Source organism: Gallus gallus, unplaced genomic scaffold (assembly GCF_016699485.2).
Source record: "Gallus gallus isolate bGalGal1 unplaced genomic scaffold, bGalGal1.mat.broiler.GRCg7b scaffold_55, whole genome shotgun sequence".
Lineage (NCBI taxonomy): Eukaryota > Metazoa > Chordata > Aves > Galliformes > Phasianidae > Gallus > Gallus gallus.
Window position 1 is genome coordinate 25,046 of NW_024096007.1, and position 25,877 is coordinate 50,922.

Below are 25,877 nucleotides of genomic sequence, written 5' to 3' on the forward strand. Positions count from 1 at the left end.
CACAAGGGACCGTTTCACAAGAACAAGCTCCACACAGTCTACGGCAACACCATTTCTTAGCTGCTCTCCTCCCTGCCCCAGTGGCGGTCACACTTCATCATCTCCACTTGACAGGCTGGAGCAGCACCAAGTTGTACTGATGGGTTTCTGAAGGCCCTTTTAACCTCCAGAGGGAAGAAAACAGCCCGAACAAAAAGGGGGCAGCGGGGCTCTCCCTAGGACACCACTGGTCTCAGCAGAGTTCACAGGGACTTCAAACGCACAAAGCACCCACAAAAGCATCCCAACAGCTCCAACAAGGAAGCAAAACAAACCCAGGACGCTCTGCAGGGCTCCCAGCTCTTAGTAGCTCACACCTGCTCCGGGGACACAGCATGCACAGAAACCGCACCTCCCCTCTTCCCCATTTCTCCCCCTGCCATTTCTACAGCCATTTACACACACTGGGGAAAGGCAGCGTAAGGCTCGTGGAGAAGACTGGGTGGACATGACATTTCTCACTCCCCTGCTGCCAGAGCACTGCTCGCCTAGAGAACGACTATTTCTCAAACAAGCACCAACCAAGCATGGCAACAAACAACTGAAATGGCACTTGCCCAGCAAAACAACCAGCCTGCCCAAAGACCTCTCCTCAGAGACTTGCCCAGAAGGCCACAACCATTACTCCCACGTGGCAGGCTTACTCACAGAACAGCAGCCTTCTCGTCACCGTGCATCACCAGGACACAAGCAGCCTGCTGGGGCAAGGAAGGCAATCTCTCCTCAGCATCTCACCACACACGTTCCCTCCGCACTGCTTTCCTGCACAGATACAAGGACAAAAGCCTCACTTCATCCGAGCAACGACTGGCAGCAACTCCACAAAATCCTCCACGCCAAAGCAGCTCCTGCAGATGCACAACGGAGTCCTCCGCAAGTGCTTTTGCTTAGCATTGCTCTGTGTCTGAGTTTTCCTTGCTATTTGTGCATGAAGCCCTCAGATGGGAAACCCAGCCTCCCCCTCCAAGTGAGGACATTGCCCTAGCAGCCCCTGGGGCTTGGCCTGAAAGGAAGGGAAAAAAAAACCAACAAACAACCAAAGCAGTGCAATGCAAAGCAACAGAGAAAGAAGCATAAAAGAAAGAAAAGATGTTAAATAGCAAGAGGAAAAGCAAAGAAAAACCACACGACATGGAAAGAACAAAGACAAAGACAACTCTCGGGATGGAATCAAAGAATGCCCTCAGGCATCTGTCCCCTCCCCTGAACCTTCCTACGTCCCAAGAGTTTCTGCCCGGTGGGACCACGTGCAGGACAGCAGGCTTTGGCTTGATGGGCTGCAAGGCCAAAAAAGGGCGGCTCCAGGCCCCCCAGAGGATGTCACAGCTGACATCACCCACGCTCCTGGAACCTTTGTGCTGTTACAATCAGTTTCCATGACGATGACGGGCCCTCCACAAGGACAGCGGGCAGATGTTGACAGGCACCTCAGCTGGGAGATGCACTGCCCGCAGCCGCTCGCCGTGCCCTGGGGCTGAGAGCAGCCCTGGCAGAAGACAAGCTCGGCCTCATCCCCTGCTGGATTACGGTTAAGTGCTACTATTTAGTCTTACTACTAACTGCGGACCGTTACCCTTTGGCATCAGATGGTCGGGTTACTGCATTAGATAAGGCTTCACGTGGAAATGCTACCAAGTTCAGTCAGGGCAAAGGCTTAAGGAAAACCCCTAGGGATTGGCTTAAAGGTTACTGTTAGAGGCTAGCGTTTAGGATGAAGAGTTACCATAGTAGGTTAGGATGAAGGGCTTCCCTTCAGTGACAGGTCAACGGTTACCACATTGGATTAGAGCGAAGGATTCGCACTTCGGTTATGGTTAAGGGCTACCCTTTGGTTTTAGGACTGAGGGTGGCCCTTACTTGATGAGGGCTAACCCTATCCCTGTTGCATTTACAGAAAAGGCTTAAGGGCTACCCATTAGTGGGGTTAAACATTACCTGTGTGTATGGCAAACAGATTGTAAGGCAAATAGGTAAAGGAGCAGAGAGAGAATTGCCTTTCCAAAGGAGGAATGAAATACAAAGCTTACCCGTACCCTGGGTGCGCAGAACAGCTCCACTAAGGGTGACCTCCAGAGAGAGAGCCTTCCTCCTTGGGAGTCAGCCCTTACATGGGGTCTAGCAGGGCTGCAGCCAGGGTCCACCCCTTCCGGTCACTCAGGTGAAACTGCCATCACCTGTGCCCCTGCAGCTGACTCAGCACTCGCCTCAGGTGGTCAAACAGAGGGTCAGGCTGTGATTATACAGTTCCCATACACCTGTGTGGTTCAGACTTGTGGTTTATACATTTGGATTAGTGTTAGGAGCTAAAATTTCTAGTACAAGAGAAAGGAAAAGAAACGCTACTGGGAAAAAAATACAGTGCAAAGAAGTGAACAGCAAAAAAAAAAAAAGAGCACCAAACTGAAAAAAAGAACAAAGAAAAACCCCACGCACATCAAAGAAAGCCAATAACAATACATGAAACAACAACAAACACCAAATTCAAAAACAAGCAACCAACGCTAACAGAACAGAATACACTCTCACGGAAAAGCAAAGATGACAACAGAGTCTGGGAGAGGCAAAAACTCAGCATCTATGCCTGGGAAGATGACACAGAACAATCTACATACACCAATGCCGAGAAAATGGGGCAATAGGCCCGCATGGATCCAGCCAGCTGGAGAAAAAGCCACAAGAGCACCACAAGGGAAGAGGCAAGGAGGCCCAGGAGGCGTGGACCCACCTGGGAAACTCCAAGGAGCTGCAAATGCATCAAGCACGGCAGGAAAGCCCAGAGAGGAGGCTGCAGTTCAAGAAGCCAGAAAGGAACAGACAGAACAGAACAATCAAGGGAGAGAGCACATCAGGTGAGTGAAGGCAAAGGAAGAGCAAGGCCGGGGCAAGGGGACAAGGAAGGCAAAGCCAGGTAAGGCAACCAAGAATGAAGAGCAAGGGAGAAACTCCAAGCAAAGCCAAGAACCATCCTCTGAAAAGGCAAGGAATGCTCTCCTCTGGGAGGAAGAAGCTAATGCAAAGAAAAGGAACAGCTAAGACAAAGAGCCAACAAAACAGACACAAAGACAATGGAAAGCAAAGCAAAAGGCGCACTACTGAAAAGCAATAGGGGAAAAACAACCAAGCAAGGAAAACAAAGCAAACAAAACAAGGTCACCATACTGTATTCCATTCATTTGCTTTACTCGTGTATATCGTGTCAAAGCAAAGAAACCAAACACAGTACAAAGAGAAAAGCACTCACCAATGCTTTGCACTGAAGAGAAGGAATAAATGAAAATTCACAAGCAATGCAAGGCAAAGATACAAAAGAAAAACCAAGGAGCAAAGCAAAGCCATTCCAGAAACAATAACCAAAATAGGAATTACTAAAAAGCCAAGGAAAGCAAAGCAATATCACCCGAAAAGATGAGAAACAGAAAGGAATACCCTTAGAAAGCCGAAATCCAGCCATCAGAGGACTGTGTCAACTCCATGGATTCCAGTGACACCAAGGTATCTGCAACATCAAATTTCAGCCAGGCATCCCGGGCCCTTGGTGGCCTATGACAGCAGCGCTCCTACAGAGTTCATTCTCTTACACCCTGATACCAAAGACATGCTACCTGTGAGTGGCTAACACAGTATCTGGCTGCCACAGGACTTGCGAGGAGTGACACCAAGTTTTCTCTCTCTAGTCAGCACACAGAAGTTACTTTGGCTGCCTTTGCAGGAGAAGAGAGCAATCTCTTGCCATGCAGGGAGGGAGGACGTGGTGTACTTCTAGCATCAAGTTACATGTGGTCAAGTCAGGTGATGACATACCTGCTCCCAGCCTGAATCGTCACCCTTCCTGAACGCTGTCACTGAAAGCTTGCTGCTATTGTGTTAGCTGATTCTTGCGAGCATTCCCTCCTGATGAGCTTCACATACATCAGGGCTTGGACAAGTCTTAGTGACGAGGGCATCAAAATTGCCATCTGGCCGCAGTGATCATCTGGACACTAGCTTTTCATTACACGTGAAACAATCTTTCCTGCAAGATATGAAGAAGGAGAGAAAACAATGCTCAGTCTCAACTGTCGGGAGGCACTCCTCTGCCTGAAAAATAGATAACCTCATTGCACATACTGCCAAAAGACAGCTAGACACTGTACCGTTCTGTACACTTGCACTGCGTTTGCAAGGATCTGACCAAGGAAAAAATGGTTTCTTCTGCAGCTAGCTAAAACAGGGGCTTCTTTGAGAGAGCAACAGCATGCACACACTGCCTGCAAGCCCCCTGGCATCCTTCTGCTGTGCTTATGGAGCACCTGGAGCAAGCAGGCACTGACTGCATCGCTCGTGGGGGCTAACACTGCTCAGATAACAACCGAGGGCGTGAAGAAATGTGGCAGGAGGAGCAGTGCATTCCTAACGCAGCAACAAAGACTGGAGCACTGCTCAGACAGGTTGCAGAGCTCCTTCATTAGCGGTCACTGTTAACCCCATCCAGTCAGTGCTGAGCAAAATGAGGACTCTGCAAACTGCAGGTAATATTTCCTGCTGGCTCAGCTATAGTCATTTATGCAGCTTTTAGGGCGGTTTGGTGTTTTTTTCTTTCTTTTTCTGTTCCTTGCCTTTTGGTGAGATGCTAATAATTCGTGCAAACTCCCCCCATACACAACCAATCGCCATCAGATGATGAGACAAAAGGCTGAGATAAGCCCCACTTCTAGCTATACACTGTTAAAACGTGAAAATAAATCTGTTCAGAGATTTTGCGATGCATATGCATGCAACAAGAAAAGCAGAGGCAGGGAAAAGAAGAGCTGGCTTGCATGGCAGCAGGTGAACAATGAACAAGGGAAAAACACTTGGCTGTAACATTCACACCCGTCTCTCATCCCACCTAAGACCCAGAACACAACAACTTCAAAGTAATACTCTAACTGATCCGTACTGTATTGAGCCTCTAGACTGTCTCTGCTTCTCTGCTTCTGTAATTTAAGCTTCTTTTGTCTTGCTGTTCAGCAGGCAAACCTCACCCTAAGAAGACAAGACGCAAACTATGGGTGGAGTATGTATGTAGCCAAATTAGTAAAAATGCCTTTGATATGAGACAACAAACAGATGTGAGACGATGCTGTCTGAAATGGACCCATACTGACTTGAATATACGTACCAAAACACTAGAAATCACGTTGTTACCATATTGGAGTCTTTCCTGTTCCATCGCTTAAGCCGTGTAGAAAGCTGATTCAAAGATCTGGAAGAGAAACACTCACCTATGGAGAGCAGGAGACAAATCCAGCCTAGTTCAGCTGCAGCTGAAAGCTGTCATCAGCCAAAGCCTCAGCACTTACCAGAATGCAAACAAAGCTATTCTTCATGCGTTCCTTTTTTAAGTTGAACACAATGCCTGCCATTAAAAAAAGAATAACAATAAAAATAATCCTACCTGGCTTTTCTTGGAATCCAAAAACAGGAGAAAAATCACAGAAACGTGGTGGAATGACTCACACAGCTGGAGTGCTGTGATGGATGGCTAGCGACTTTTCAAAAGAGAGAGGCAAGGCAGGAAAGGCAGTGGTGCAGCCCTCTACGTTAAGAAAGAATGGGAATGTCTGGAAATGAACGATGGCCATGATAGGGTTGAGAGCTTCTAGGTCAGAATAAAAGCAAAGGCCAGTAAGACTGACGTTAGCGTGGGAGTGTGCTACAGGCCACCCAACCAGGATGAAGTGGTGGGCAAGACACTTTAGAGACAGCCGCATGAGGTCTCAAGCTCAGAAGGGGCCAGAAGATGATCCTGGTAGCTACAGACCTACGGTGTCTAACCTCGGTGCCAGGGTAGGTTATGGGATGGATAACATTGCGATTCATTACAGGTCAACCAGGGGATCAGGCCCGGTCACAATGAGTTGACGAATGGGAGATCCTGTTTGACACAAGAACTCGCCCCACGCCACCATGGCCAGAGGAGACTCCAGCAGCAGCAGCAGCAGGAGCAGATCCCGTGGAGGGAGGAAGCAGGGGCAGCTGGGCCTGCTGTGCACATACACAGATAGACATGTAGATACCTTGTCACTGCTCTTCTGCCTCCACTTTTCTGGGGGACTGGGAGTTTTGTCTTCACACAGGAACTTCGCCACAGCAGCATTTTCCAGTCCGTGGCACCTTGATCCCAGGATGTGCTCCGCACCGTGCTTCTAGGGCATCAACATCTGCTGTCGCACAAAGGCCCCTGAAAGGAAAAGCACCCTTGCACGTTTGCACTGCTCCCACACTCCCCAGAACTGTCTCTCAAATCTCACATAACACAGACTCTCTCAGACTCTTGGCTGCAGCCCAATAGCACAGCATCCCCTCTCTCACCCCCTCTCATGAGCCAAGAGGCCATAGTTTGTGTCCCTTTTTAAGCTTTACAGACACAATCAGGCAAGAACTTAGGTTTGCCCATCCTGCAGCCAGGAATGCTCCAACCTGAGGGGGGAGTGGCCGTGAGAGCAATGTCTCTGTGCAAGTGCAGCTCGTTCCTCCCCTCTGACAGGGGCAGAAGGAGGGAGGCAACAGACAAAAGCAGAAAGCGTCTGCATATCCCTAGTGGCTCCAATTTCCTGCCTCACGCTGGGAAACGAGCTGAGTCGCTGGGCCTCTCCGTTAGGCTTAGCTCTGCAGCTCGGACATCATCTTTACACTCAGCTGTTCCTGGGCATAATGCTCCACACAATGACCCTGCAGAGCCCAAAGGCCTGCCTGCCTGCTGTCACTCACCTGGAGGTTGCAGGGTGCTGTGCCTCTTGGCTGGACCTGCTGCTGCTAGCTGTCACTTGCAAGACACTGAGAGGCCACCTGCTTGGAACTGCAGGCAACAAACACAAACGAGAAAAAAGGAAGGAAGAAAGGATTCTTTCATGTCACAGGCTTTCACAGGCTTCATTAAAACACATTCTGCTGTGGAGCACAGCTGCAAGCATTTCACCTGGGCAAAAAACGGGTGGAGCCTGGCTCCAGCCCTCCCCACCCTCGTTTAAGGGCTGCCTGTCTAAGGGGAAGAATCTCTACTGGGAGATCTGCTCTGTGCTCATACTTTCTGAGTCCTGTTCTTCAGAAAGGGCTCTTTGTTTACTAGCTTGAGTCCTTCCCCACTCATAGGAAAATTAAAACACAAGAAAGCCGCTGGATCAGCTACTGCCTTTCACTACAGTTACCATTTTAGGTTATGGATCAAGGTTGAACTGTACAGAGGGAGTGCAGCCACAAGGCTCTGGCTGTGCCAAGCCTCCCACATGCCCGGGCCCCAAAGCAGCCCCAACTGTGCCTGGTCCTCCTCCATCCTGGGACCACAGGCAGCCCCAACTGTGCCAGGTCCTCCTCCATCCTAGGCCCCAAGGCACAGGCTGTGCCTGGGCTCCCTTTCGTCTGGGCCCAGACAAGGCCTCAACTGTGCCTGCTCCAGCCCGGGCCCCAAATCTGCCCCATCTGTGCCAGGCCCCACTCCAGCCCAGGCCCAAAAGCAGCCCCAACTGTGCCTGGTCCTCCTCCATCCTGGGCCCCAAAGCAGCCCCAACTGTGCCTGGCCCCCCTCCATCCTGGGCCCCAAAGCAGCCCCAACTGTGCCTGGTCCTCCTCCATCCTAGGCCCCAAAGCCTGGGCTGTGCCGGGGCTCCCTCTGGTCTGGGCCCAGAGGAGGCCTCAACTGTGCTAGGCCCCGCTCCAGCTCGGGCCCCCCCAGTGCAGCCCCAACTGCACTGGTCCTCCTCCATCCTGGGCCCCAACACAGCCCCAACTGAGCCTGCTTCTCCTCCATCCTGGGCCCCCCCAGTGCAGCCCCAACTGCACCTGGTCCTCCTCCATCCTGGGCCCCGAGGCTCTACCTGTGCCTGGGCCTCCTTCCTTCTGGGCCCACACGAGGCCTCAACTGTGCCAGGCCCCCTCCAGCCTGGGCCCCGAGGCCACCACTGTGCTGGACCACCCTCCGGCACAGGCCCTGCCCCAAGCCCTGCCCCCTGTGGACAGCTCTGCTCTTTGCCTGCTTGGTTTTTGTTCTCTCTTCACTCTGCCAGGTTAACTGGATGAGTTTCAATGGGGCCGAGTGTCGGGTCCTGCATTTTGGTCACAACAAGCCCAGGCGTCCCCCCAGTCCTCCTTGGGGAGGAGTGGCTGGAAAGCTGCCTGATCCCTGAAAGGGACCTTGGTGTGCTGACGGACAGGTGGCTGAAGATGAGCCAGCAGTGTGCCCAGGTGGCCAAGAAGGCCAATGGCATAACCACGATTCCTGGCTCAGGAATGGTGTGGTGAGCAGGACTAGGGAAGTCATCCTGCCCCTGGACTCGGCACTGGCGAGGCCTCACCTCGAGTCCAGTGTTCAGTTTTGGGCACCTCAGCACAGAAGGGCCGTTGAGGTGCTGAAGCAGGTTGAAAGAAGGGCAACAAGGCTGGGGAAGGCCTTGGCCAATATGCCCTCTGAGGAGTGACTGAAGGAACTGGGGCTGTTTAGTGTGGGGAAAAGGAGGCTGAGGGGAGACCTGATGGGCTGGCTCCCTATTCCACCCAGGGAGCTGGTTCAGTCACCATCCCTGAATGTGTTGAAAACCAGGTGGTGCTCGGGGACATGATTGAGCAGGGGCTCGTTAGAGTTAGGCTGGTATGGTTAGGTTGTGCTTAGACTTGAGGGTCTTTAAGGTCTTTGTGGCGACAAAAACTGCAACCATCTCAAGCCTGGGGGAAAGGGGCTGACCCCAACGGTCACGCAACCCCCCTGGGGGGAGGGGCTCCCCTAACTGCCACTCTCCAGCTGTCATGGCAGGTAAGGCAGCAGGCTTCCCCTGCTCCCATGCTTCAGCTGGCCCCAGCGCTCCAGATCCCACCCCTGTGCCCCAGATCCCACCCCTGTAACCCCGATATCACCCCTGTAACCCAGAGCTCACCCCAGTGTCCCAGATCCCACCCCAGCGTCCCAGATCCCACCCCAGCGTCCCAGATCCCAGCCCTGTAAGCCCGATCTCAGCCCTGTGCCCCAGATCGCACCCCAGCGCCCCAGAGCTCACCCCAGAGCCCACCCCAGAGCCTACTTTGGCCTTTCCCCACAGAGAGAATCCCTCGAGGAGCGCTGACGGTGCCTCTGACGCCCGACGCCATTTTCTCTGAAGCGACTGTGCCGCCACCGGACCCCGCCTGGATGCAGCCCACCATCCGCGGACCGATGCCGGTACCACCCCAAGCCCTCCCTGTCCCCACTGCCACCTACCTGGCGCCTCAGGCCTCTGTCTGGCCTGGGGTACCAGGTGTCTGGGGACAGGCAGCGCGGCTCCCCCCTGGGGGGCTGCCCCCAACTGGGGCTCCACTGCCACCTGGGGGCCTGCCCCCAACTGGGGGGCTGCACTTACCGGTGCTGCAGCTGCTACCTGGGGGGCTGCACCCAGCTATGGCTCCCCCCACTGCCCCTGCTCACTGCTGGGGACATCCCCTGCTGGCAGGGACGCTGCTGCCCCAGCAGCCGATGGGGCTGTGGCCTGGGGCCGTGTTCCACAGGGAGCCCCCGCAGCCCGCAGGCACCTGCCTGCCGCAGGCCCCCGGCCGCCCCGGCCCCCCGCCAGTTCTTTTGCAGGTACCACCACTGCAGGAGCAGGTGCTCCCCGTGCCCTGCACCCTGCCCGCCACCTGGGAGTCGCCGATGGAGCCCTTTCAGGACGCCGTGGTGCTCACGGAGGACCAGGGGCACCCAGCGCCCACCGACGGGTGCCCCCATCCCGCCACGGCTCTGCTCGGCTGCAGCACCGCAGCGCTGGACTCAGGGGGTGAGTTTGGGGGCTGCGGGGCGTGCGGCAGGCTGTCCGCACCGGGTGGCTGTGGGAAAGCTGGCATTGCCCCACTGGGGATGTCCTTGCTTTTCCAGCAGCCACAGCGAGCGCAGACATCCCGGAGGACGTGGCGGACATCCAGCATCTCCTGGCATGGCTCAACGACGGTGAGTTTGGGGGCAGCAGAGCTGGCGGGGGGTTGCTGGCACCCACCCACCCACCCACCCACCCACACTGGGTGTGGGAAAGAAAGCTGGCATTGCCCCACTGGGCATTTTCTGCCTTTTCCAGAAGTGACATCCAAGACAGGCATCCTGTACGACGACGCAGACATCGATGACCTGCTCACGTGGATCAACAACGGTGAGTCTCTCTCGGAGGGGCAGCAGAGCTGCTGGGGGGGTGTCTGCACGGAGTGGGCGTGGGAAAGCCGGCATTGCCATTGCCCCGCTGGGCATTTTCTGCCTTTTCCAGAAGAGACACCCAGCACCCACAGACTTGACAACGATGATGTGGAAATGGACCGTTTGCTCACCTGGATTGACGGTGAGACTGTGCTCCGCAGAGGTGACCCCCAGAGGTGGCTGCCTGCACCGAGTGGCTGTGGGAAGGCTGCCATCATCCTTCGGGGGGATGTTCTTGCTTTTTCAGAAGCAGCTCTGGAGGTCCCCCAGCACAAGCAGGACCTGCCCGGTGTCACAAGAGAGGGGACCAAAGCCACTGCAAACAGCTGCCAAACGCAAGAGCTGATGCAGCGCATCACTGCCACGGAGCCACTGAGCCCTGATGTCTCCAGCAGCCTCGACTCCTCTTCTTCCGGCACAGAGCACTCGGACTCCTCCGGGGCCAGCAGGGAGCTGAGCAACGAGACACATCCTGAATCAGGGCTCCTCAGCAACTCGCTCTGCTGGCAGCCAGCATCCCCTGAGCTGCCCGTGCCGACGCCCCTGGCTGCCCCTGCGCCTCCGTCGCCCCGCACTGCACATCTGATGGAAGAGGCGCGGCGGAGGCGGCCCCGGGTGGTTCTCACCCGCCTGGCACTGCCGACCCCCCTGGCTGCCCCCGCACCTCTGCTGCCCCGCACTGCACGTCTGATCCAAGAGGTGCAGCGGAGGCAGCCCCGGGTGGTTCTCACCCACCTGGCACTGCCGACCCCCCTGGCTGCCCCCGCACCTCTGCTGCCCCGCACTGCACGTCTGATCCAAGAGGTGCAGCGGAGGCAGCCCCGGGTGGTTCTCACCCGCCTGGCACTGCCGACCCCCCTGGCTGCCCCCGCACCTCTGCTGCCCTGCACTGCACGTCTGATCCAAGAGGTGCAGCGGAGGCAGCCCCGGGTGGTTCTCACCCGCCTGGCACTGCCACCCGGATTCATCTCCTGCCGGCTGGCAGACATGCACCACAAAGACAGCACCGAGCCAGCCAAGTGCCCAGCGCCCGCCTGCACCACCACTAACAGCAAGAGCACCGGGCACGAGCAGCACACTGGCAGCGGCCCAGCCACAAAGAGGAAGCTGCCGCGCTGCCACGATGGCCCAGGCCACAAACACCGGCGCTAGGCCAAGCTGGCTGTGTCAGCACGGTGGGCGGGCAGCAGGAGGACTGTGCCCTGATGGGGTGCCCATCACAGCCCAACAGCGGCTCGAGCGGGAGCGCACCAAGAAACCGGCCCACTTGCTGGAGCAGGAGACGTGGCCATAGCCGACCAAGACGGCTCCCTGGAGCCCTGGGCTCCTCGCTGGCCCCCACCATGCCCAGAGAGCAGCGGCAGTGTTCCGGGGGCACCAGCACCGGCCCCAGCCCTACCCCTCCAAAACTGGGCTGTCCACAAACGGCATCTTGGGCTGGGGCAATGCGGGACTCTGAAGCTGATGGACCGCCAAAGGGTTGGACTGTCAAAGCTTTGGGGTGGGAAAAGAAGGCTGGGGGGTGGGAAGAGGGTGGGGAGGGGATGGTTGCGGGGTGGGGAATGGGTGGGGGGAGGGAATTTGGGGTGGGAACTCTTTGGGTGAGAACTTGGGGTGGGAATTCTTGGGGTGCTCGGATCTTTTTGGGGTTGGAAATGAAATGGCTGTACTGTGATATTGTTGGGGTGGGAATCCGGGGTGGGGGGAGGGAACTCTTGGGGTGGGAATTCATGGGGTGTTGGGATCTTCCTGAGGTTGGAAATGGCTGTACTGAGATATTGTTGGGGTGGGAATCCGGGGTGGGGGGTGGGAATTTGGTGCTGGAATTCTTAAGGCACTGGGATCTTTCTGAGGTTAGAAATGAAATGGCTGTACTGTGATATTGTTGGGGTGGGAATTTGGGGGGTGGGGAACTGCTGGGGTGAGAAATGGCTGCCGTGGGAGATGGTTGGCATCAAAAATGATTGGACAACTGCTGGCATTGAAGATGGGGGGAGGGGGAGGGAATTCTGTGGGGTGGCAATTCTGGGGGAGAAATTGTACTCTGATCACGTTACACTCCCAAGTTGTTGGAATTTGGAGGAAGGAACTGTTGGGGTGGGAATTTGGGGGGCTGGGAGGTTTTCTGCAGAGGGAGGGAACTATTGGTGGGAGGGAGCGGGGGGGAAGCGGGGAGGAGGGTGGGTGGTGAGCAATTGATTGCGGGGTGGGAGCTGGGGGGTGGGAAATTGATTAGAGGGTGGGAATTTTAGGGGGTGGGATCAGAAACAATTGTTAGGGTGGGAAATGGTTGGGAATATAATCATTTATTTGCTGTTTTGTACGTTAAATTATTAAACGTATGGCGTTCGCTTTCCTACACCTCTGCCTGCAGTCGTTTGTGCAGCACCAAAGCCCCCCCCCAGGCCCACCTCCGGGGATGCTGGGGTGGCTGCAGCGAGCCAACAGCTCCTCCACTCCGAACATCTCCATCTCCATCGCTGCTGTCAACGCCTCTGTTGCCTTGTGCTGTTCCTGGGGAAGGAGATGGTCACGCAGTGAGCAGTGGGTGTGTTGAGCTGGGGGCACTGGGCAGTACTGGAGGCACTGGGAAGCCCACTGCAGGGCACTGGGGGGCACTGAGTTTGCACAAGAAGACTCTAGACAATACTGGGAGGCAATGGGAGCTTAAGTGGGGAGCTAAGCAATCCATTTCTCCCGTGGCGGAGACTTTCTCCTTGGGGCTGACCCCCCCCACCCCCAGCATTGCTTGACTCTGCCCTGGGCGCTGTGGTCCACGCATTCCCACCCTGATGCTGTCTCTCAGTGACACATTTGTCACCCACAGACTCACCGTGGGTCCTGAGCTGGGCTGGGGGGTGTCCTGTGAAAGCAACCCCAGTGACAGCCCTGAGCCCTATACGGCACACAGCCCGGAAAACCACCTTTCATGCTGCCAAGATCAGCTTCAGCTCATCACCCTGGGACTCCAGCGGGGGGCTCTGTGGAAGCTTCCCCTGTTTCCAGCTGCTGCTACCCCGTCCTTGTTGACCATGCTTCATGCTCTGGCATACACCTGGAAAGGTGAACTCTGCCATGGCCTAGGAAGAGCTCTGCTCTTTCTTTCTTAGCAATGCCTCTGAACATCTTGAAAGCCAGGAGGAAGAGGCCATGACTGAAAGTCAGAGAGATTCTGGCAGCACAAGGGACCGTTTCACAAGAACAAGCTCCACACAGTCTACGGCAACACCATTTCTTAGCTGCTCTCCTCCCTGCCCCAGTGGCGGTCACACTTCATCATCTCCACTTGACAGGCTGGAGCAGCACCAAGTTGTACTGATGGGTTTCTGAAGGCCCTTTTAACCTCCCGAGGGAAGAAAACAGCCCGAACAAAAAGGGGGCAGCAAGGCTCTCCCTAGGACACCACTGGTCTCAGCAGAGTGCACAGGGACTTCAAACGCACAAAGCACCCACAAAAGCATCCCAACAGCTCCAACAAGGAAGCAAAACAAACCCAGGACGCTCTGCAGGGCTCCCAGCTCTTAGTAGCTCACACCTGCTCCGGGGACACAGCATGCACAGAAACCGCACCTCCCCTCTTCCCCATTTCTCCCCCTGCCATTTCTACAGCCATTTACACACACTGGGGAAAGGCAGCGTAAGGCTCGTGGAGAAGACTGGGTGGACATGACATTTCTCACTCCCCTGCTGCCAGAGCACTGCTCGCCTAGAGAACGACTATTTCTCAAACAAGCACCAACCAAGCACGGCAACAAACAACTGAAATGGCACTTGCCCAGCAAAACAACCAGCCTGCCCAAAGACCTCTCCTCAGAGACTTGCCCAGAAGGCCACAACCATTACTCCCACGTGGCAGGCTTACTCACAGAACAGCAGCCTTCTCGTCACCGTGCATCACCAGGACACAAGCAGCCTGCTGGGGCAAGGAAGGCAATCTCTCCTCAGCATCTCACCACACACGTTCCCTCCGCACTGCTTTCCTGCACAGATACAAGGACAAAAGCCTCACTTCATCCGAGCAACGACTGGCAGCAACTCCACAAAATCCTCCACGCCAAAGCAGCTCCTGCAGATGCACAACGGAGTCCTCCGCAAGGAACACGAGCTTATGCTGCAGCCTCTGGAGAAGCTAGCTGCCTTTGTGGTGCTTGCTCGGGAGGCCTCCTTTGCATCACCTCTCAGCCACAGCAGGAGAGCTTTTCTTCTCCATATCCATGCACCTCGGTACCTTTTCCCAAGTTCCAAAAAGCCAAGGAAGGCAAAGCAAAATCACCTGAAAAGCCGAGAAACAAAGAGGAACACCCTGAAGGAGGGAGAAAAGAGTTCCAAGAATGGGAAAGGGAAAAGTATCAATCACCACATCGGAACAAAACAAAGGTATTGCAACACAGGAGCAGCAATAAAGCAAGACTGACAAAAGAACGGCAAACAACAAGGAAAACAGAGCAAAGCAAAACAAAGACACGAAATACAAGAGTCCAGCACATGAACTCAAGACAGCATCATGGCAAAGCAAGGAAGCCAAACACAGGAAAACAGGCCCACTGCCCCGCCACAGGCATACACTGATCTAGATCACTCCGTGACAGCCAGCTAACACAAACGGGAAGGAAGTAGGAAAGCAGTCTTTTTGGACTTCACAGGCTTTCCGCCTCCTCAAATCTTGTTCTGCTCAGGAGCAAAAAGAGGGAAGCAATTCACCTGGATGACAAAGGGGTGCAGCCTGGTTCCACCCCTCCCTCACCTCATTTCAGGGCTGGCTGCCCCAAGGGAAGGATCACTGCTTCAAATTCTGCTCGTTTAGTAGGGTGTGAGCCCTCCTCCTCACAAAGGGGTAAGCAGTTCCATCTTCATTTACTGGACTGAGTCCCTTCCGCTCCCTGGGTAAGGGAAAACTGTGCCTGTGATAGCCTTGGTCTACAGTTGCCATTCTGGGTTAACCAGTGGTACACTTCCGTCGGAGGCCTGGGTCAAAGGAGGTCCCTAAGGGCCAGCTGGGTCCGGCCCCTCTGGCTTCAAGCAGCAGAAAGGCTTACAGTATCAGCTGATAGCCGACGGGGGATACCACTCTGTGTAGAAATGGGGGTACTCAGAGCTGCGTGAACTCCTTGGACAGGCCAAACAGCGTGGAGGTCACTTCTACTGGTAGCTGTGCAATTCAGGAATGAAGTCTGTTGCTCAGCTCGGACGCCTGACAGCATTTTGTGTGCTCCAGCAGCTTTACTCTGAGCAATGTATTGCTGTCAGGCAGACTGGGGTTTCTTTACCACTACCTCAGCAGGAACAAGACTAGAAATACGGTCCGTAAGTGCACTGCAGTTGAACAGAAAATGGTCTGGTTTGGCTGTAAGAATAGTGTATTTGAGGGATTTTGGGTGGATGTGGGCTAACAGGACAACTTCTGTTGGTGACTGGTTTCTGGGAAGGAGAAAAATTACACTTGGTTTTAGGGAATCAGCCCGGGATTCAAGTGACTCTCACTGAGAAAAGGGAAAGCTTCTGTGGGTAAGAACATTATTTGGCGAGCTGTTGTAAGAGCGATGGAAATCTCTCTTGTTGTAATAAGAGATGGAAAAAAGCAGGGGAGTTACCTCGTAGGAAAAAAGAGCTCAGGGAGCTTGAGACAGTGTCTCAGAAAAGGCGTGCTTTTGCTTAGCATTGCTCTGTGTCTGAGTTTTCCTTGCTATTTGTGCATGAAGCCCTCAGATGGGAAACCCAGCCTCCCCCTCCAAGTGAGGACATTGCCCTAGCAGCCCCTGGGGCTTGGCCTGAAAGGAAGGGAAAAAAAACCAACAAACAACCAAAGCAGTGCAATGCAAAGCAACAGAGAAAGAAGCATAAAAGAAAGAAAAGATGTTAAATAGCAAGAGGAAAAGCAAAGAAAAACCACACGACATGGAAAGAACAAAGACAAAGACAACTCTCGGGATGGAATCAAAGAATGCCCTCAGGCATCTGTCCCCTCCCCTGAACCTTCCTACGTCCCAAGAGTTTCTGCCCGGTGGGACCACGTGCAGGACAGCAGGCTTTGGCTTGATGGGCTGCAAGGCCAAAAAAGGGCGGCTCCAGGCCCCCCAGAGGATGTCACAGCTGACATCACCCACGCTCCTGGAACCTTTGTGCTGTTACAATCAGTTTCCATGACGATGACGGGCCCTCCACAAGGACAGCGGGCAGATGTTGACAGGCACCTCAGCTGGGAGATGCACTGCCCGCAGCCGCTCGCCGTGCCCTGGGGCTGAGAGCAGCCCTGGCAGAAGACAAGCTCGGCCTCATCCCCTGCTGGATTACGGTTAAGTGCTACTATTTAGTCTTACTACTAACTGCGGACCGTTACCCTTTGGCATCAGATGGTCGGGTTACTGCATTAGATAAGGCTTCACGTGGAAATGCTACCAAGTTCAGTCAGGGCAAAGGCTTAAGGAAAACCCCTAGGGATTGGCTTAAAGGTTACTGTTAGAGGCTAGCGTTTAGGATGAAGAGTTACCATAGTAGGTTAGGATGAAGGGCTTCCCTTCAGTGACAGGTCAACGGTTACCACATTGGATTAGAGCGAAGGATTCGCACTTCGGTTATGGTTAAGGGCTACCCTTTGGTTTTAGGACTGAGGGTGGCCCTTACTTGATGAGGGCTAACCCTATCCCTGTTGCATTTACAGAAAAGGCTTAAGGGCTACCCATTAGTGGGGTTAAACATTACCTGTGTGTATGGCAAACAGATTGTAAGGCAAATAGGTAAAGGAGCAGAGAGAGAATTGCCTTTCCAAAGGAGGAATGAAATACAAAGCTTACCCGTACCCTGGGCGCGCAGAACAGCTCCACTAAGGGTGACCTCCAGAGAGAGAGCCTTCCTCCTTGGGAGTCAGCCCTTACATGGGGTCTAGCAGGGCTGCAGCCAGGGTCCACCCCTTCCGGTCACTCAGGTGAAACTGCCATCACCTGTGCCCCTGCAGCTGACTCAGCACTCGCCTCAGGTGGTCAAACAGAGGGTCAGGCTGTGATTATACAGTTCCCATACACCTGTGTGGTTCAGACTTGTGGTTTATACATTTGGATTAGTGTTAGGAGCTAAAATTTCTAGTACAAGAGAAAGGAAAAGAAACGCTACTGGGAAAAAAATACAGTGCAAAGAAGTGAACAGCAAAAAAAAAAAAAGAGCACCAAACTGAAAAAAAGAACAAAGAAAAACCCCACGCACATCAAAGAAAGCCAATAACAATACATGAAACAACAACAAACACCAAATTCAAAAACAAGCAACCAACGCTAACAGAACAGAATACACTCTCACGGAAAAGCAAAGATGACAACAGAGTCTGGGAGAGGCAAAAACTCAGCATCTATGCCTGGGAAGATGACACAGAACAATCTACATACACCAATGCCGAGAAAATGGGGCAATAGGCCCGCATGGATCCAGCCAGCTGGAGAAAAAGCCACAAGAGCACCACAAGGGAAGAGGCAAGGAGGCCCAGGAGGCGTGGACCCACCTGGGAAACTCCAAGGAGCTGCAAATGCATCAAGCACGGCAGGAAAGCCCAGAGAGGAGGCTGCAGTTCAAGAAGCCAGAAAGGAACAGACAGAACAGAACAATCAAGGGAGAGAGCACATCAGGTAAGTGAAGGCAAAGGAAGAGCAAGGCCGGGGCAAGGGGACAAGGAAGGCAAAGCCAGGTAAGGCAACCAAGAATGAAGAGCAAGGGAGAAACTCCAAGCAAAGCCAAGAACCATCCTCTGAAAAGGCAAGGAATGCTCTCCTCTGGGAGGAAGAAGCTAATGCAAAGAAAAGGAACAGCTAAGACAAAGAGCCAACAAAACAGACACAAAGACAATGGAAAGCAAAGCAAAAGGCGCACTACTGAAAAGCAATAGGGGAAAAACAACCAAGCAAGGAAAACAAAGCAAACAAAACAAGGTCACCATACTGTATTCCATTCATTTGCTTTACTCGTGTATATCGTGTCAAAGCAAAGAAACCAAACACAGTACAAAGAGAAAAGCACTCACCAATGCTTTGCACTGAAGAGAAGGAATAAATGAAAATTCACAAGCAATGCAAGGCAAAGATACAAAAGAAAAAACAAGGAGCAAAGCAGAGCCATTCCAGAAACAATAACCAAAATAGGAATTACTAAAAAGCCAAGGAAAGCAAAGCAGTATCACCCGAAAAGTTGAGAAACAGAAAGGAATACCCTTAGAAAGCAGAAATCCAGCCATCAGAGGACTGTGTCAACTCCATGGATTCCAGTGACACCAAGGTATCTGCAACATCAAATTTCAGCCAGGCATCCCGGGCCCTTGGTGGCCTATGACAGCAGCGCTCCTACAGAGTTCATTCTCTTACACCCTGATACCAAAGACATGCTACCTGTGAGTGGCTAACACAGTATCTGGCTGCCACAGGACTTGCGAGGAGTGACACCAAGTTTTCTCTCTCTAGTCAGCACACAGAAGTTACTTTGGCTGCCTTTGCAGGAGAAGAGAGCAATCTCTTGCCATGCAGGGAGGGAGGACGTGGTGTACTTCTAGCATCAAGTTACATGTGGTCAAGTCAGGTGATGACATACCTGCTCCCAGCCTGAATCGTCACCCTTCCTGAACGCTGTCACTGAAAGCTTGCTGCTATTGTGTTAGCTGATTCTTGCGAGCATTCCCTCCTGATGAGCTTCACATACATCAGGGCTTGGACAAGTCTTAGTGACGAGGGCATCAAAATTGCCATCTGGCCGCAGTGATCATCTGGACACTAGCTTTTCATTACACGTGAAACAATCTTTCCTGCAAGATATGAAGAAGGAGAGAAAACAATGCTCAGTCTCAACTGTCGGGAGGCACTCCTCTGCCTGAAAAATAGATAACCTCATTGCACATACTGCCAAAAGACAGCTAGACACTGTACCGTTCTGTACACTTGCACTGCGTTTGCAAGGATCTGACCAAGGAAAAAATGGTTTCTTCTGCAGCTAGCTAAAACAGGGGCTTCTTTGAGAGAGCAACAGCATGCACACACTGCCTGCAAGCCCCCTGGCATCCTTCTGCTGTGCTTATGGAGCACCTGGAGCAAGCAGGCACTGACTGCATCGCTCGTGGGGGCTAACACTGCTCAGATAACAACCGAGGGCGTGAAGAAATGTGGCAGGAGAAGCAGTGCATTCCTAACGCAGCAACAAAGACTGGAGCACTGCTCAGACAGGTTGCAGAGCTCCTTCATTAGCGGTCACTGTTAACCCCATCCAGTCAGTGCTGAGCAAAATGAGGACTCTGCAAACTGCAGGTAATATTTCCTGCTGGCTCAGCTATAGTCATTTATGCAGCTTTTAGGGCGGTTTGGTGTTTTTTTCTTTCTTTTTCTGTTCCTTGCTTTTGGTGAGATGCTAATAATTCGTGCAAACTCCCCCCATACACAACCAATCGCCATCAGATGATGAGACAAAAGGCTGAGATAAGCCCCACTTCTAGCTATACACTGTTAAAACGTGAAAATAAATCTGTTCAGAGATTTTGCGATGCATATGCATGCAACAAGAAAAGCAGAGGCAGGGAAAAGAAGAGCTGGCTTGCATGGCAGCAGGTGAACAATGAACCAGGGAAAAACACTTGGCTGTAACATTCACACCCGTCTCTCATCCCACCTAAGACCCAGAACACAACAACTTCAAAGTAATACTCTAACTGATCCGTACTGTATTGAGCCTCTAGACTGTCTCTGCTTCTCTGCTTCTGTAATTTAAGCTTCTTTTGTCTTGCTGTTCAGCAGGCAAACCTCACCCTAAGAAGACAAGACGCAAACTATGGGTGGAGTATGTATGTAGCCAAATTAGTAAAAATGCCTTTGATATGAGACAACAAACAGATGTGAGACGATGCTGTCTGAAATGGACCCATACTGACTTGAATATACGTACCAAAACACTAGAAATCACGTTGTTACCATATTGGAGTCTTTCCTGTTCCATCGCTTAAGCCGTGTAGAAAGCTGATTCAAAGATCTGGAAGAGAAACACTCACCTATGGAGAGCAGGAGACAAATCCAGCCTAGTTCAGCTGCAGCTGAAAGCTGTCATCAGCCAAAGCCTCAGCACTTACCAGAATGCAAACAAAGCTATTCTTCATGCGTTCCTTTTTTAAGTTGAACACAATGCCTGCCATTAAAAAAAGAATAACAATAAAAATAATCCTACCTGGCTTTTCTTGGAATCCAAAAACAGGAGAAAAATCACAGAAACGTGGTGGAATGACTCACACAGCTGGAGTGCTGTGATGGATGGCTAGCGACTTTTCAAAAGAGAGAGGCAAGGCAGGAAAGGCAGTGGTGCAGCCCTCTACGTTAAGAAAGAATGGGAATGTCTGGAAATGAACGATGGCCATGATAGGGTTGAGAGCTTCTAGGTCAGAATAAAAGCAAAGGCCAGTAAGACTGACGTTAGCGTGGGAGTGTGCTACAGGCCACCCAACCAGGATGAAGTGGTGGGCAAGACACTTTAGAGACAGCCGCATGAGGTCTCAAGCTCAGAAGGGGCCAGAAGATGATCCTGGTAGCTACAGACCTATGGTGTCTAACCTCGGTGCCAGGGTAGGTTATGGGATGGATAACGTTGCGATTCATTACAGGTCAACCAGGGGATCAGGCCCGGTCACAATGAGTTGACGAATGGGAGATCCTGTTTGACACAAGAACTCGCCCCACGCCACCATGGCCAGAGGAGACTCCAGCAGCAGCAGCAGCAGGAGCAGATCCCGTGGAGGGAGGAAGCAGGGGCAGCTGGGCCTGCTGTGCACATACACAGATAGACATGTAGATACCTTGTCACTGCTCTTCTGCCTCCACTTTTCTGGGGGACTGGGAGTTTTGTCTTCACACAGGAACTTCGCCACAGCAGCATTTTCCAGTCCGTGGCACCTTGATCCCAGGATGTGCTCCGCACCGTGCTTCTAGGGCATCAACATCTGCTGTCGCACAAAGGCCCCTGAAAGGAAAAGCACCCTTGCACGTTTGCACTGCTCCCACACTCCCCAGAACTGTCTCTCAAATCTCACATAACACAGACTCTCTCAGACTCTTGGCTGCAGCCCAATAGCACAGCATCCCCTCTCTCACCCCCTCTCATGAGCCAAGAGGCCATAGTTTGTGTCCCTTTTTAAGCTTTACAGACACAATCAGGCAAGAACTTAGGTTTGCCCATCCTGCAGCCAGGAATGCTCCAACCTGAGGGGGGAGTGGCCGTGAGAGCAATGTCTCTGTGCAAGTGCAGCTCGTTCCTCCCCTCTGACAGGGGCAGAAGGAGGGAGGCAACAGACAAAAGCAGAAAGCGTCTGCATATCCCTAGTGGCTCCAATTTCCTGCCTCACGCTGGGAAACGAGCTGAGTCGCTGGGCCTCTCCGTTAGGCTTAGCTCTGCAGCTCGGACATCATCTTTACACTCAGCTGTTCCTGGGCATAATGCTCCACACAATGACCCTGCAGAGCCCAAAGGCCTGCCTGCCTGCTGTCACTCACCTGGAGGTTGCAGGGTGCTGTGCCTCTTGGCTGGACCTGCTGCTGCTAGCTGTCACTTGCAAGACACTGAGAGGCCACCTGCTTGGAACTGCAGGCAACAAACACAAACGAGAAAAAAGGAAGGAAGAAAGGATTCTTTCATGTCACAGGCTTTCACAGGCTTCATTAAAACACATTCTGCTGTGGAGCACAGCTGCAAGCATTTCACCTGGGCAAAAAACGGGTGGAGCCTGGCTCCAGCCCTCCCCACCCTCGTTTAAGGGCTGCCTGTCTAAGGGGAAGAATCTCTACTGGGAGATCTGCTCTGTGCTCATACTTTCTGAGTCCTGTTCTTCAGAAAGGGCTCTTTGTTTACTAGCTTGAGTCCTTCCCCACTCATAGGAAAATTAAAACACAAGAAAGCCGCTGGATCAGCTACTGCCTTTCACTACAGTTACCATTTTAGGTTATGGATCAAGGTTGAACTGTACAGAGGGAGTGCAGCCACAAGCCTCCCACATGCCCGGGCCCCAAAGCAGCCCCAACTGTGCCTGGTCCTCCTCCATCCTGGGACCACAGGCAGCCCCAACTGTGCCAGGTCCTCCTCCATCCTAGGCCCCAAGGCACAGGCTGTGCCTGGGCTCCCTTTCGTCTGGGCCCAGACAAGGCCTCAACTGTGCCTGCTCCAGCCCGGGCCCCAAATCTGCCCCATCTGTGCCAGGCCCCACTCCAGCCCAGGCCCAAAAGCAGCCCCAACTGTGCCTGGTCCTCCTCCATCCTGGGCCCCAAAGCAGCCCCAACTGTGCCTGGCCCCCCTCCATCCTGGGCCCCAAAGCAGCCCCAACTGTGCCTGGTCCTCCTCCATCCTAGGCCCCAAAGCCTGGGCTGTGCCGGGGCTCCCTCTGGTCTGGGCCCAAAGGAGGCCTCAACTGTGCTAGGCCCCGCTCCAGCTCGGGCCCCCCCAGTGCAGCCCCAACTGCACTGGTCCTCCTCCATCCTGGGCCCCAACACAGCCCCAACTGAGCCTGCTTCTCCTCCATCCTGGGCCCCCCCAGTGCAGCCCCAACTGCACCTGGTCCTCCTCCATCCTGGGTCCCGAGGCTCTACCTGTGCCTGGGCCTCCTTCCTTCTGGGCCCACACGAGGCCTCAACTGTGCCAGGCCCCCTCCAGCCTGGGCCCCGAGGCCACCACTGTGCTGGACCACCCTCCGGCACAGGCCCTGCCCCAAGCCCTGCCCCCTGTGGACAGCTCTGCTCTTTGCCTGCTTGGTTTTTGTTCTCTCTTCACTCTGCCAGGTTAACTGGATGAGTTTCAATGGGGCCGAGTGTCGGGTCCTGCATTTTGGTCACAACAAGCCCAGGCGTCCCCCCAGTCCTCCTTGGGGAGGAGTGGCTGGAAAGCTGCCTGATCCCTGAAAGGGACCTTGGTGTGCTGACGGACAGGTGGCTGAAGATGAGCCAGCAGTGTGCCCAGGTGGCCAAGAAGGCCAATGGCATAACCACGATTCCTGGCTCAGGAATGGTGTGGTGAGCAGGACTAGGGAAGTCATCCTGCCCCTGGACTCGGCACTGGCGAGGCCTCACCTCGAGTCCAGTGTTCAGTTTTGGGCACCTCAGCACAGAAGGGCCGTTGAGGTGCTGAAGCAGGTTGAAAGAAGGGCAACAAGGCTGGGGAAGGCCTTGGCCAATATGCCCTCTGAGGAGTGACTGAAGGAACTGGGGCTGTTTAGTGTGGGGAAAAGGAGGCTGAGGGGAGACCTGATGGGCTGGCTCCCTATTCCACCCAGGGAGCTGGTTCAGTCACCATCCCTGAATGTGTTGAAAACCAGGTGGTGCTCGGGGACATGATTGAGCAGGGGCTCGTTAGAGTTAGGCTGGTATGGTTAGGTTGTGCTTAGACTTGAGGGTCTTTAAGGTCTTTGTGGCGACAAAAACTGCAACCATCTCAAGCCTGGGGGAAAGGGGCTGACCCCAACGGTCACGCAACCCCCCTGGGGGGAGGGGCTCCCCTAACTGCCACTCTCCAGCTGTCATGGCAGGTAAGGCAGCAGGCTTCCCCTGCTCCCATGCTTCAGCTGGCCCCAGCGCTCCAGATCCCACCCCTGTGCCCCAGATCCCACCCCTGTAACCCCGATATCACCCCTGTAACCCAGATCCCACCCCAGCGTCCCAGATCTCACTCACACAAAGAAAGGAACAGGTAACGAGAACAAAGAACCAAAAAAAACAACCAGACACAAAGACAATGGAAAGCAAAGCAAAAGGCGCACTACTGAAAAGCAACAGGGGAAAAACAACCAAACGAGGAAAACAAAGCAATTAAAACAAGTCACCATTCTGTATTCCATTCATGTGCTTTACTCGTGTATATCGTGGCAAACCAAAGAAGCCAAACACAGTACAAAGAGAAAAACACTCACCAACGCTTAGCGCTGAAGAGAAGGAATAAATGAAAACTCACAAGCAATGCAAGGCAAAGATACAAAAGAAAAAACAAGGAGTAAAGCAAAGCCATTCCAGAAACAATAACCAAAATAGGAATTACTAAAAAGCCAAGGAAAGCAAAGCAGTATCACCCGAAAAGTTGAGAAACAGAAAGGAATACCCTTAGAAAGCAGAAATCCAGCCATCAGAGGACTGTGTCAACTCCATGGATTCCAGTGACACCAAGGTATCTGCAACATCAAATTTCAGCCAGGCATCCCGGGCCCTTGGTGGCCTATGACAGCAGCGCTCCTACAGAGTTCATTCTCTTACACCCTGATACCAAAGACATGCTACCTGTGAGTGGCTAACACAATATCTGGCTGCCACAGGACTTGCGAGGAGTGACACCAAGTTTTCTCCCTCTAGTCATCACACAGAAGTTACTTTGGCTGCCTTTGGAGGAGAAGAGAGCAATCTCTTGCCATGCAGGGAGGGAGGACGTGGTGTATTTCTAGCATCAAGTTACATGTGGTCAAGTCAGGTGATGACATACCTGCTCCCAGCCTGAATCGTCACCCTTCCTGAACGCTGTCACTGAAAGCTTGCTGCTATTGTGTTAGCTGATTCTTGCTAGCATTCCCTCCTGATGAGCTTCACATACATCAGGGCTTGGACAAGTCTTAGTGACGAGGGCATCAAAATTGGCATCTGGCCGCAGTGATCTTCTGGACCCTGGCTTTTCATTACACGTGAAACAATATTTCCTGCAAGATATGAAGAAGGAGAGAGAACAATGCTCAGTCTGTGGCAAAAAGAGAAGCGTGTCCCAACACTACCACTGTTAGAGAAAGCACTCCTCATGACTCAAGTTTTACAGAAAAGCTGGAACGAGGCTGCTCAGCTACTTGATCTGGCTGTTCAAAGAGATTAAAAATCAAACAAAACAAAACAACAGCAGTCTGTATTTAGAGTCCCTGTAATATAGAGTATTATAGTCTGTCTTTAGAGTTCTATAATATAGAGTACTATAGAAGTCCTACTCTGCATATTATTTTTGCCCTTAATCCATTGGCTGGATTTGCCCTGAGAAAGGAGGCATTTCTGATTCAGATTACAATGAAGGCACAGTCCTTCATAGGTCCCGTAGGATGAAACAAAGATTCAGAAACCCACTCTGGAATTCAGGCACTAATTACTGGGAAAACTCAAGCACAGTCTTGTCCTTCCTAACCTTTTGTTCTCAGTTAATTAATATGTTAGGCTCACCTGTAGTTTTTTTCTCCTGTAAGTTTCCTCCTCTTGTAGGAGGATCTGCTCCATGATCTTCCCAGGCACAGAGGTGAGGCTCACCGGCCTGTAGTTCCCCGGGTCCTCCTTCCTCCCTTTCTTAAAAATTCCCAGGATCCTGTTGCGATTCATCCACACGCAGACATTCTGGAAGACAAGCATTGAGACTGGCCAAAAGTGGAACAGGACGACTGTTTGTTGAGGGCTTATCTTGCAAAAAACATTTTAAACATTTTTCATTTTTACCAATTATCAGTTCAGCCTCCCACTTCTTTCTCTAAAGCCGATAATAACATTTATGTCTGACCCTGAAATTCCAAGTGAAATGAATTATACACCCAGTGGTGTGAGCTGCCCAGAACAATAACTGGAAGACTATTCGGCCTTCTTAAAGGAGGTGATTTGGAAGTCTGGATGCATCCTTATACGGCAGCCCACCGGACCTGCTTGCCACGCAGCCCAGTTAAGCACGCACTGCCATTCCT

The 25,877-nt window shown here is 52.9% G+C and overlaps 3 long non-coding RNA genes across 8 annotated transcripts; all 3 read right to left on the bottom strand.

Moving 5' to 3' along the window:
- Nucleotides 1-683: 683 nt before the first annotated feature.
- LOC121108898 lies at nucleotides 684-5,660 on the bottom strand. 4 transcript variants are annotated; one of them, XR_006932606.1, is made up of 4 exons: nucleotides 5,180-5,660; nucleotides 3,466-4,051; nucleotides 2,067-2,294; nucleotides 684-801 (listed from the first exon to the last, which is right to left on the bottom strand). It is a non-coding gene; the product is annotated as an uncharacterized LOC121108898 (long non-coding RNA). The 4 variants fall into 4 exon arrangements; XR_006932607.1 differs by lacking the exons at nucleotides 684-801; nucleotides 2,067-2,294 and adding an exon at nucleotides 4,958-5,043 and having other exon boundaries at nucleotides 3,372-4,051; nucleotides 5,180-5,282; nucleotides 5,361-5,660; XR_005843533.2 differs by lacking the exons at nucleotides 684-801; nucleotides 2,067-2,294 and having other exon boundaries at nucleotides 3,372-4,051; nucleotides 5,180-5,282; nucleotides 5,361-5,660.
- Nucleotides 5,661-18,335: 12,675 nt separating this feature from the next.
- Nucleotides 18,336-20,588, bottom strand: LOC121108897. Of its 3 annotated transcripts, XR_006932605.1 has the most exons (4): nucleotides 20,289-20,588; nucleotides 20,108-20,210; nucleotides 19,886-19,971; nucleotides 18,336-18,980 (listed from the first exon to the last, which is right to left on the bottom strand). It is a non-coding gene; the product is annotated as an uncharacterized LOC121108897 (long non-coding RNA). The 3 variants fall into 3 exon arrangements; XR_005843530.2 differs by lacking the exon at nucleotides 19,886-19,971; XR_005843531.2 differs by having other exon boundaries at nucleotides 20,108-20,588.
- Nucleotides 20,589-24,224: 3,636 nt separating this feature from the next.
- On the bottom strand, nucleotides 24,225-25,627 carry LOC124417577. Its single transcript, XR_006932609.1, has 3 exons — nucleotides 25,372-25,627; nucleotides 24,659-24,869; nucleotides 24,225-24,438 (listed from the first exon to the last, which is right to left on the bottom strand). It is a non-coding gene; the product is annotated as an uncharacterized LOC124417577 (long non-coding RNA).
- Nucleotides 25,628-25,877: the final 250 nt, after the last annotated feature.